The sequence below is a fragment of the Bos javanicus genome, chromosome 2 (assembly GCF_032452875.1).
Source record: "Bos javanicus breed banteng chromosome 2, ARS-OSU_banteng_1.0, whole genome shotgun sequence".
In the NCBI taxonomy this organism is placed as follows: domain Eukaryota; kingdom Metazoa; phylum Chordata; class Mammalia; order Artiodactyla; family Bovidae; genus Bos; species Bos javanicus.
In genome coordinates, this window is record NC_083869.1 from 84,783,624 (window position 1) to 84,795,667 (window position 12,044).

The following is a 12,044-nucleotide window of genomic DNA, read 5'->3' on the forward strand; positions in this document are numbered from 1 at the left end:
GGAATTTTTTAAAATGTCCAATGAACTGAACTTAATATGGAATATTAAGTTAATATTAACTTAATATTTCTTAAGAATTAAGAGATACAGCAAGAAGAATTTTTAGGTACATCTCATGTCTTTGAGGGTTTAGCAGAATTTGAGATCCATCTTGAAATTATAATATTGGGGCTTCAAATGCAGCTAATCTCTGCTTAATTCAATATTTGGCTAAATAAAATAAGAAATATTTTAAATTGCTATCAGAGAACTTCAGTTTTAAACAGGACAGCCATGAAGTCTGGAAACATGGATAAAATTATTATATTATGTATTGCAATATAATACCAACAGATCATTTATTTTGCATTTACCTATCTTTCCAGACTAGGCAGCCACATGTTGTTATAGCCCTACTTCAGCTAAGAACATCAATATTTTAAGAGCTATTTCAATCAGGAAATCCAGATACTTGTCCTGGATCATGAGGATAAATTAAGATCCTCATGAAGAACTCTGAAAGGCAATGGAAAGCAAAGCAAGGCACAAGATTACAGGGAAAAAAAACTTTTTCTTTCTGCATGAGCATTTACAGCTACCAAGTTTTCCCTATGAAACAGAGGAACTGGAGATTTATTTGTCTGGAGTCCATCAAAATAAAGAACTTTCTGCTAGTGTGGCAGAAGGATCCATTTCTAATTAGTCATTGATTAGAAGCAAAGGCATTGGTGTAGGCAAAGGGACGATGATGATTTTCAATTTCACGGAAGAGACCATTCCTTCTACGTATTCTACTAACAGGTTCATCGGTTTGTTTTTTTTTAAAGACTGAATAGAAAGTATAATCCAAGAATTTAATCCTTTGAAAAATCACAACAAGAAGCCAGCTAACTGCCTCTAGTCTAACCAGTCTAGTAAACACTATCCAAGGGCTAAAGTCCCAGGTAATGACCTTAGACCTGATTCTGTGTCACTTCAGTAAGGCCAGGTGCTGTCTCTTCCACCTTCAGAAGGAGAGTTAAACCCTATAATTGTGAACCAGGATGAAAAGATGTTGAGAACGGAAATATAGTGGGCCAACAAACATACAGTGCTTTTCATTCATCAGATGGAAAATTAAGTTTCTGTTGCAAAATAAAGTACTGTTTACTTATAGCATCTCTGAAGTACTGTTTATTCAGTAAGTATTACAATGCAAAATGAAATATGATCCTAGGATTAAAGATGAAACTATCATTTCACTGTTAATATTAAAATTTTTAAATGCTAAAAATATTAACTATTTGCTCTTTTAAAGAAGTTGCAAAGGGTCTAGGACACCACAACACATGCTGCATATAAATGAAAAGAAACTCACTAGTTTAGATGTTTAGAGTGGTCCTGAAGTTCATGGTTACATGTATTTTGGGGGAAAATGATAAATAAATAAATAAATAAAATCAGAAGTTCATAAAGTGTGCCCTGACAATTACATTTGTCACAACATATTTATGTAAAAACATGTAACTTAATTCTTACACACATTTGTTAACTGAAATAGTCAAAGAAATCCTTTGATAAAAGTCCTTCATAGAATACAAAATACTTAAAATCACTGAATTTTGTCATCAAAATTGTAAAAAACTAAAATAACTAAAACATTTAGTTTTCACAAGTGGAAAGTAAGTACATAAATGATTGTTAATGTTTTTGACACAACCAATACCCACAGAACACAAAGAATTCCTAAAAAAAAAAAACAAAACCCAAAATCCTTTAAAAGCAATAAATCTAGTAGCACTGTCCTACTTAGCTGCCAATACGCACTGCAATATAGTATACATGCAATTGTAAGACAATTTTAGGATTAAGTGAAAGTGTCAGCAATGGATGTCCTTGATTCCTGCATTTAAAATTGGGTCTCTAAGTAAAAACAGGGAAATTTTGATAAGGAAATTCTCTCTTATAATTATCAAACAGCTTCAAAAACCAAGCATTTAAAACGTATTTAAATGTTTACTTAACACTAGTAAAAAAAACTCTCAGTGCAAGTTTAAAGATAGAATTGTTTGACTGGAAACATGCCATCAAATGCCTGTATCTTCTTCAGGTTTGCTATTAATATTCTGACACAGTGATCAATTAGTCAAGCCTCAACTTTCCTGAAAACTGATTCTATCTTAAGTGAAAGTTGCTCAGTTGCATCTGACTCTTTGTCTCCCCATGGAATACACAGTCCATGGAATTCTCCAGGCCAGGATCCTGGAGTGGTTGCCTTTCCCTTCTCCAGGGGATCTTCCCAACTGAGGAATTGAACCCAAGTCTCCCGCACTGTGGACAGATTCTTTACCAGCTGAGCCAGGAGGGAAGCCTAAGAATACTGGAGTGAGTAGACTATCCCTTTTCCAGGGGATCTTCCCTACCCAGGAATCGAACCAGAGTCTCCTGCATTGCAGGTGGATTCTTTACCAACTGAGCTATGAGGGAAGCCAGATTGTATCTTAGCCAACCGGTAATTCAGTTTTCAATGAGCTCAAGAGAATCTACAACTATTCTGTCCACACACAAAAATGAAAGGACTTTGATAACACAATTTTTACTTTTAAAACTTGAATATATTGCCACGTATATATAGCTCATCTTAATTTCAAGCCCATATTTTAGAAAAGTGATGTAAAATGTATGATAGGTACCTCAAGAATAAAGCAGCTATTAATAACTTCAGCTATTAAAACAGAAAAAAAATTAAAAATTGAACATCTGCTCAGAGGAGGATGAAGGGGAAAGAAGAGGAGTTTTAAACTAGGACACTGCTTCTGTGGACCAACTTTTTCAAACACACAGCATTTTATGGGCATGTGGTTTAATATTTGTAAAACAAACACTTTGGAAGTTGCTGAAAACTACTTCTGGACAATTTACTATAAAACCAGTGGTGAATCAATGACAAAGTAGGTTTATCATCTTTTAATAAGATTGTGTGCCCAGGCTAAAATGCCAGGTTATATATGCTGCCACTTGCCCAGACATCTCAGTAGACCATGTGTGTCTCAAGGCACACATTCTCAAACTCTTGAGAACCTAAAGGGGCAATCAATGTATCACACATCACTGCATATCATCAGTCCAGAGATGTAAACATTACACGCTGGCAAAACAATCAGCGAATGTGACACACAGACCTAATATAATTGAAATCTTATCAGTATGTGGCTTTAAAATGTTTTCTTTTCCTTAATTTCCATTTGCAGATTGATGTTGGAGGGCCTCTGTCCCATCACAGCCAGAGGAAGAACTAACATCAGCTACTAGCCGCCCACAGTCTCTTTCAGCTTCGTCTCTAAGGGAATTCAAATGAAGCGTTTTCCCTACATAAAATAGAGTTGAGTAAATGTCAAAACCGTAGCCGTCACGCTGTTGTATTACACGGCGTCAAAATAAAACCAGATCGCAGGAAATCACGGAAACAACTGCAACTCGACTTCTCTATTCACTGACTTTAAAAAAATCTGTTCATAAGTAGTAACTGAAAATGTCCCAGAAGATGAGCACAAACTTTCTTCCGACGAAAGGCAGCTGTGAGCAGGACGGGTCCATGAGTCCAGATGTGAACACGTTCTGGGCCCCACACCCCAGCTGTGAACTTGGGTGGGACCTGAAGGGACCACGACGACGCGACGTGGAAAGGACGCGAACGAGCCGGTGGCGAAGGGTGTCCCGCGGAATGCGACCCGGGGAGTGACCGGGCCACACACACACAAACACACACGCACACACACACGGACCCGGCTGAGAAAGGTACGGGGAGGTCCAGCCGCCACCCCGAGCGCCGCACCCAAAGGAACCAGAGAAGCAGGACTCCAGCCGGAATGCGGCAAGGGGTCCGGAGCAGTCGGGCCACCCGGGGACGACGGTGTCTGAGCCCATCTTCCCCAGGCCGGAGGTCTGAGCCGACCCCGGATCCGCCCACACTGCCGGCATCCCTCCTCGGGACCCCTCCCACCTTCTGGGTCTCCGTTCCACCCGTAAAGGGGGCTGCTTTAGGGGTTTGGAGTCGCAGCCCCGAGCCTACCCGCCAAACCCAGCAGGACTGAGGACGCGCGAGGCGGAAGACACTGACCGCTCGGGCCGCAGCAGGTTCTCCCGGGGCTGCCCCCTCCAAGGGGGCTCCAATCCCGCCCCACACAGGTGGCCACGACAGGACACGTTCTCCAGCTCTAGCCCTTTGAGGTGCCGCGCAGCTCCGAGCGTGGCAGGACCCACTTTTACCCTTCCGGACAACGGCCAACAGTTGTGACCTGACCTCCCCAGTGAGGTGGCTCCCGACTACGGCGGCGAAGACGGTGACGGGAGCGTACAGTTGAGGTTTGAAAACTGCAGCCCCGTTGCGGGGCAGGGCTGTAGGCTAGAACCCACCCCCTGGGTCCCGAGAACCAATCCGAGCGCGCGCGGAGGGCTGGGCTGTCACGTGACGGGAGGGGCGGAGCGCCGGCCTACAGCGCGTGCTGCGGGGCAGGGCTCAGCGGTGAGGGGGTGCGGCAGGCGCCGGCCGTAGGAGGCTAGGCGGAGCTGCACAGCAGGTGGGGCGCTCCAGCAATGACGGCGAGAGAAGAGTGAGGTGGGCAGTAGCTTGACCGCGCAACGGCTGTAACTCCAACCGAGTGCATCCCGGCCTTCAGAGTGGTCAAGCCACTAGGACTGAGTATCTGCAGACTAGGGACCGGGAAGAAGCAAAATTAGTCGCTGCTTCGGACTCATTCCCAAACTTCTGTGCCTGTTTTCAGACTGTTCCCAGTCATCTTCCTTATCACCTGAACACACTCGGCCAGTGGAGACTCCAGTTTGCTGTAACTTGGCAAGCATCAACATCGCTTGGGGATTTATGGAACTTGGGCTCCACCTCTCAAGTCCGCTCCAGCGAATTGAGGTCTTCTGAGGCGTGGCTGAAGTCAGTGTAGCTGCTGCTGCTGCTAAGTCACTTCAGTCGTGTCCGACTCTTAGCGACCCCATAGACGGCAGCCCACCAGGCTCCCCCGGCCCTGGGAGTCTCCAGGCAAGAGCACTGGAGTGGGTTGCCATTTCCTTCTCCAGTGCATGAACATGAAAACTGAAAGTGAAGTAGCTCAGTCCTGTCCGACTCTTAGCGACCTCTTGGACCGCAGCCTACCAGGCTCCTCTGTCCATGGGATTTTTCCAGGCAAGAGTACTGGAGTGGGGTGCCATTGCCTTCTCCGGAAGTCAGTGTAAGGAGAGTCCAAATAAGATGAATGACTCTTTATGCATTTAGGGTGCTAAGTGAGAAGATGAAAGCCCCTCAGCAAGCTACTCAGGGTATGTTATATATTCAAGAGAAAGAAAAATTTGCAAGTCTCGTGGAAGACACAGTTGAAGGCTATTTTAATAATTGTATAAGACTATTGGAAAAATAGGGCTAACCTGGTGGCTCAGTGGTAGAGAGTCTGCTTGTCAATGCTGAAGAGACAGGTTTGATCCCTGGTCTGGAAAGATCCTCTGGAAAAGCAAATGGCAACCCAATCCAGTATTCTTGCCTGGGAAATCCCATGGATAGAGGAGCCCCGAAGGCTACAGTCCATTAGCTTGTAAAGAGTTCACAACTTAGTGACTGAACAACAACAACATTGGGAACATATATGGGGAGGGGAATCGTGTTTTAACAGACTTCTCCAAGCAAATTCCCATCAAGCCATCCATTTCCTCTTCCATATTGTATTTTTTCCCAAGATAAGTACATAAAATGACTCACAAAAGTCTTCTTGTTACTTAACTGACTCATCCCAGTTTAATGTGTCTATTCCCTAAACCTTGTCACTTGGAGAATATTGCCTTCATCTATCTACTTTCTTGTTGCTAACAATTGGACTGACAAGCCTAAAGTTAAGATGGACAAAAAATAAAGCTGCATGCTGAAATGGATTTTTCAGCTATCGTTATCTAAGAATAAAAAAGCAGTGAGACTGTTGTTTCCATCTTTTCTTTTAGGAACACGGGGCAGTTCCTAGAAGGTTTAGCACTGGGCCAGTAACCTACAGAAATCTCATGCCTGCAGTATGGTGGTGATTTCTGTTTTGTCTATGCTTGTGTGTGTGTGTGTGGGGGGGTGTGTGTGTGTGGGTGTGTGTGTTTAATTCTGGACCTCCTCAGTGTCAACATTTGATCAATAGCCAGCTCTTAGCAGTCTCCTCACAGTCTATCTTCCCTTCTGTCACTAAATCCCATCTAACCACATCCCTTTACACTGCAGACCTTTCCCTCTCCCATCACTGCTTTAAACCAAACTTGCTTGTGATCACAAGCCCTCTGCTCTAACCAATCCCTGCTAGGCTGGTAAGTCTTTTCATGTCTTGTTTTTTCCTACCTCTGCCTAGGCTCCAGCTTTTCACCATCTTCCTCATCAGCACTTATTCATAAATTTCCAACTTGAAGAAGTTACACCCTCCAGAAATCACAAATCTTTACTGATTTCTGCTTTCTACTCCCAGCCTGATCATCTCTTTGCCCTCTGTTCCTAGGTGCAGGACTTATACTTGTTCCTTGTGTTTCTCTTATGTCCCTCAATAGATTGTTAATCCTTGCTCCTGGGGTCAGATTTGCCGGCTAGCACTTGTGTGCTTAGTTGCTCAGTCGTGTCTGAGTCTTTGCAACCCTGTGGACTGTAGCCCACCAGGTTTCTCTGTCCATGGGATTCTCCAAGCAAGAATACTGAAGACGGTTGTCATTTTCTTCTCCAGGCGATCTTTCCAACTCAGGGATTGAACCCATGTCTCCTATGTCTCCTGCATTGCAGTCAGATTCTTTACCTGCTGAATCATCTTATATCAAGAGCATTCAGCTATGCTTACTTGGTCTCAGGCTCTGTGGTACAAGTAACAAGAAATTCCTGGTATTGAGGAACAGGCTGTACCATCTGTGATTCTGCAGTAAAACTCAGGAGTCAAAACACCCTTTCATCCTACCTTATTTACTAAAGTCATTCATAGTCATGTCAAAGGTGCATGTCCTTGCCTTCATTCCTTGAGTGGGAAATCCCCATGTGACCTCCTGGTCATTCTGTGGTCACTGCCGCTGACCACACAGTTCCATAAACTGATCCTTGAACACCACACACTGACCAGAGATGGTGATTGTTATAGGCTGAATGTGTTTCCACCAAATTGATGCGTTGAGGTCCTAGCCCCCAGTACCTCAGAATGTGACACTGGAGATAGGGCCTTTATAGTCCATTGGGTGACAGAGTTGAACACAACTAAGTGACTGAGCATGTAGGCTAGAGCATACAGGTGGGCCAGAATCCAAGATGAGAAGATTACACCTCAGCAAAAATGAAAAGGCAGCCTACTGAATGGGAAAAATGTTTTCAAATCATGTATCTGATAAGGGGTTAATATCCAAAACACATAAAGAACTCATAGAACTCAATAGCAAAAAAAACCCCAATCTGATTTAAAAATGGGCAATCTGAATATACACTTTTCCAAAGAAGACATACAGACGGCCAACATGTACTTGAAAAACATACTCAACGTCACTGATCATCAGGTAAATACAAATAAAAACCATAATGCAATATCACCTCACACTTCTCAGAATACTTATTATAAAAAAAAAAATGTTGGTAAGAATGGGGAGAAAAAGGAACACTTGTACCCTGTATATGGGAATGTAAATTGGTGATGGAACTATGGGGGTTCCCTTGAAAATTAAAAACAGAACTGCCTTGTGATCCAGAAATGTCACTTCCTGGTATTTATCTGAAGAAAATGAAAACAGTAAGTGGAAAAGGTATATGCAGTCCATGTTCATTGCAGTATTATTTACAGTAGTCAAAATAGAGAAAATAGAGAAACAACCTAAATGTCCATCAATAGATGACTGGATAAAGAAAAAAATATTATACACACACACACAATGGAATATGATTCAGCCATAAAAATGATGAAATCTTGCCATTTATCCAATATAAATGGACATCGAGGGCATTATTCTAATAGAAATAAGTCAGACAGACAAAGACAAATACTGTATTATCTCACTGACACATGGAATTAAATACAAAACAACACACACACATACTCACACCAAGTTTGTAGATACAGAAAACAGACTGATCATTGCCAGAGGCAGGGACTGGAGAGTAGGAGAAAAAGGTGAAGGGGTCAAAAGGTACAAGCTTATAGTTATAAAATAAACAAGTGATGGGGATGTAATATACGCCGTGGTGACTATAGTCACCGTATTACACTATATTGCGCATTTAAGAGTTGCCAATAGAGTATATCTTAAAAGTTCCCATAACTGGAAAAAGATTTTTTTTTTTTGTAACTATGTAAAGTGACAGATGTTAACTACATTTATTGTGGTGATCATTTGGCAATATACACAAACATCAAATCTTATGTTGTACAGCTGAAACTAATGTCAATTATACCTCAATTTACAAAAAAAAAAAAAACTTTTGAAAAATGGATTATGACACAGATTACACAGACTAAAGGACGACCACTGGAGGACACAGTCAGAAAGTGGTCATCTGTAAAAGAAGGCGAGAGGCCTCAGAAGAAACTTAAACCATTGACTTCTGGCCTCAAGAACTGTGAGAAAATTTATTTCTGTTGTTTAAGCCAACAAGCCTATGGTATTTGTTATGGCAGCCCTAGAAAACTAACACAGTGGTGCTCCTCAGTCACTCCAAGGGAACCCCAAGAAATGACCAGGGATGGAGATCTTTTCTGATCATGCCAGCACACTCACCACATTCTCTCTAGGGAAAGTGACTCTCCCCAGTCACACAGGTCAGTCACCACATGCTGACCACATGTCAGTATGATATACTCTGCATGTAAGTTAAATAAACAGGTTGACAACATATAGCCTTTCCCAATTTTGAACCCGTCCATTGTTCCATGTTTGGTTCTAACTGTTACTTCTTGACCTGCATACAGATTTCTCAGGAGATAGGTAAAGTGGTCTGGTATTCCCATCACTTTAAGAATTTTCTACAGTTTGTTGTGATCCACACAGTCAAAGGCATTGGCATAATCAATGAAGCAGAAGCAGATGTTTACCTGGAATTCCGTTGCTTTCTCTATGATCCAACAAATGTTGACTATTTGATCTCTAGTTCCTCTGCCTTTTCTAAACCTGGATTATGTGTTTGGAAGTTCTCAGTTCACATACTACTGAAGCCTAGCTTGAAGGATTTTGAGCATAACCTTACTAGCATGTGAAATGAGTGCAACTGTATGGTACTTTGAACATTCTTTGGCATTGCCCTTCTTTGAGATTGGAATGAAAACACCTTTCCTGTGGCCACTGCTGAGTTTTCAGAATGTGCTGCCATATTTTGTGCAGCTCTTTAACAGCATCATCTTTTAGGATTTGAAATAGCTCAGGGGGAATTCCATCACCTCCACTAGCTTGGTTCCCAGTAATGTTTCCTACTCGACTTCACCTTCCAGGATATCCGGCTCTTGGTGAGTGACCACACCATCGTGGTTATCAGGGTCATGAAGACCTTTTCTGTACAGTTCTTCTGTGTATTCTTGTCACCTCTTCTTACTCTCCTCTGCTTCTGTTAGGTCCTTACTGTTTCTGTTATTTTTTGTGCCTATCCTTGCATTAAATATTCCCTTGATATCTCCAATTTTCTTGAAGAGATCTCTAGTGTTTCCCATTCTATTATTTTTCTCTATGTCTTTGCATTGTTCATTTAAGAAGGCCTTCTTATCTCACCCTGATATTCTCTAGAATTCTGCTTTCAGTTGGGTATATCTTTTCCTTTCTCCCTTGACTTTCACTTCTCATCTTTCCTCAGCTATTTATAAAGCCTCCTCAGACAACTACTTTGCCTTCTTGCATTTCTTTTTTTTAGAGATGGTCACTGACTCCTGTACAATTTACAAACCTCCATCCATAGTTCTTCAGAAACACTGCCTACCAGAACTAATCCCTTGAATCTATTCATCTTCTCCACTGTATAATCATAAGGGATTTGATTTAGGTGATACCTGAATGACCTAGTGGTTTTCCATACTTTCTTCAATTTAAACCTGATTTTTCAATAAGGAGCTGATGATCTGAGCCAGAGTCTTGTTTTTGCTGACTGTATAGAGCTTCTACATCTTTGGCTGCAAAGAATAATTAATCTGATTTTGCTACTGATCATCTGGTGATGTCCATGTGTAGAGTCATCTCTTGTGTTGTTAGAACAGAGTGTTTTCTATGAGCAGTATGTTCTTGTGACAAAACTCTGTTAGCCTTTGCCCTTCTTCATTTTGTATTCCAAGGCCAAACTTGCCTGTTAGTCTGGATATCTCTTGACTTCCTACTTCTGCATTCCAGTCCTCTATGATGAAAAGGACATCTTTTTTTGGTGTTAGTTCTAGAAGTTGTTGTAGCTCTTCATAGAACTGTTCAACTTCAGCTTCTTTAGAATTACTGGTTGGGGCATAGACTTGGATTTCTGTGATATTAAATGATTTGCCTCAGAAACAAACTGAGATCATTGTGTCATTTTTGAGATTGTATCCAAGTACTGCAGTTTGAACTCTTCTGTTGACTCTGAGGGCTACTCCATTTCTTCTAAGAGAATCTTGCCCAGCATCAAGCTTTACTTTCACCACCAGACACATCTACAAATGAGCATCATTTCCACTTTCCCCAGTCACTTCTTTCTTTCTGGAGCTATTAGTAATTGCCCTCCACTCTTCCCAGTAGCATATTGGACACCTTCAGACCTGGGGGGTTCATCTTCTGGTATCATATCTTTTCGCCTTCATACTGTTTATGGGATTCTTGTGTTAAGAACACTGGAGTGGTTTGCCATTTTCCCCTCCAGTGGATTACATTTTGTCAGAACTCTTCACTCTGACCCGTCCATCTTGGGTGGCCTTGCAAGCCATAGCTCGTAGCTGCCCTGAGTTATGCAAGCCCCTTCACCATAACAAGCCTGTGATTTATGAAGGGGCATGATCACATTAAAGGTAAAAATAGATGAAATGAATTTTAGTAATACATTTACCTAATCCCATATATCTAAAATATCATCTGTCATTTCAACATGAGAAATGATTAATGAGATATTTTGGTTTGGCTTCCTGGTGGCTCAGACTGTAAAGTATCTGCCTGCAACACGGGAGATCCAAGTTTGATCCCTGGGTTGGGAAGATCTCCTGGAGATACTTTGCATCCTTTTTTTATATTGTCTTAAATCTGGTGTATTTTATATGTACATCTCAATTTAGACCCTAAATTTTCATCAGAAACACTTGATCTGTATTTACATTGTACAAAATTTGAAAGAAAGTGAAAGTGGCTCAGTCATGTCCAACTGTTTGTAACCCCATGGACTGTAGCCTGCCTTGCTCCTCTGCCCATGGAAGTCTCCAGGCAAGAATAATGGAGTGGGTAGCTGTTCCCTTCTCCAGGGGATCTACCCAACCCAGAAATCAAACCCAGGTCTCCCACATTGCAGGCAGATTCTTAACCAACTGAGCCACCAGGGAAGCCCAAGAATACTGGAGTGGGTAGCCTATCCCTTCTCCGGGGGATCTTCCTGACCCAGAAATCAAACTGGGGTTTCCTGCATTGCAGATAGATTCTTTACCAACTGAGTTTAGGGAACCACTGAAAAAAGACTCATATCCTTACCTTGTTTCAAATGTAAAAGTTTTTAGTAACTGAATACAGAACCACTTTCTGATTTCAAATTTAATTAAAGTGACAGAATTATAGGTCCATCACATTACAAATGTTCCATAGCCACATGTGGCTGGCAGCTCCAGTACTGGACAGCACAAGTCCAAAGGGCTAGACACATGTTTGCTAATTGCCTCTGAACCTTAAACTGTTTAATGCAGTAGATACAGTGTAGGTTCTTGGTACATCATGGCATCAGAGCAGTTAGGAACTTCAAAAACCCTTAAGGTTCAGTAGTCCTATTTCCTTATATTAGAAGAAAGAGTAGCTAGAATGGGAGAAGTTAAGTAACTTGCAGAAGATCATACAATTAGACTATTGGCATTCATCTGGACAAGAATTTAGGTCTCCTTATTTTTAATGCTGAGGTC

The 12,044-nt window shown here is 41.8% G+C and overlaps 1 protein-coding gene across 2 annotated transcripts in view; it reads right to left on the bottom strand.

The window, feature by feature from the left end:
- STK17B (serine/threonine kinase 17b) overlaps window positions 1-4,338 on the bottom strand; it is a 30,258-nt gene extending 25,920 nt beyond the window's left edge. For both annotated transcript variants that reach the window (XM_061440737.1, XM_061440747.1), the window contains exon 1: window positions 4,079-4,338. The gene's annotated coding sequence lies outside the window, so the exon portion shown is untranslated. The remainder of the gene's footprint in view (window positions 1-4,078) is intronic.
- Between the last annotated feature and the right edge of the window lie 7,706 nt (window positions 4,339-12,044).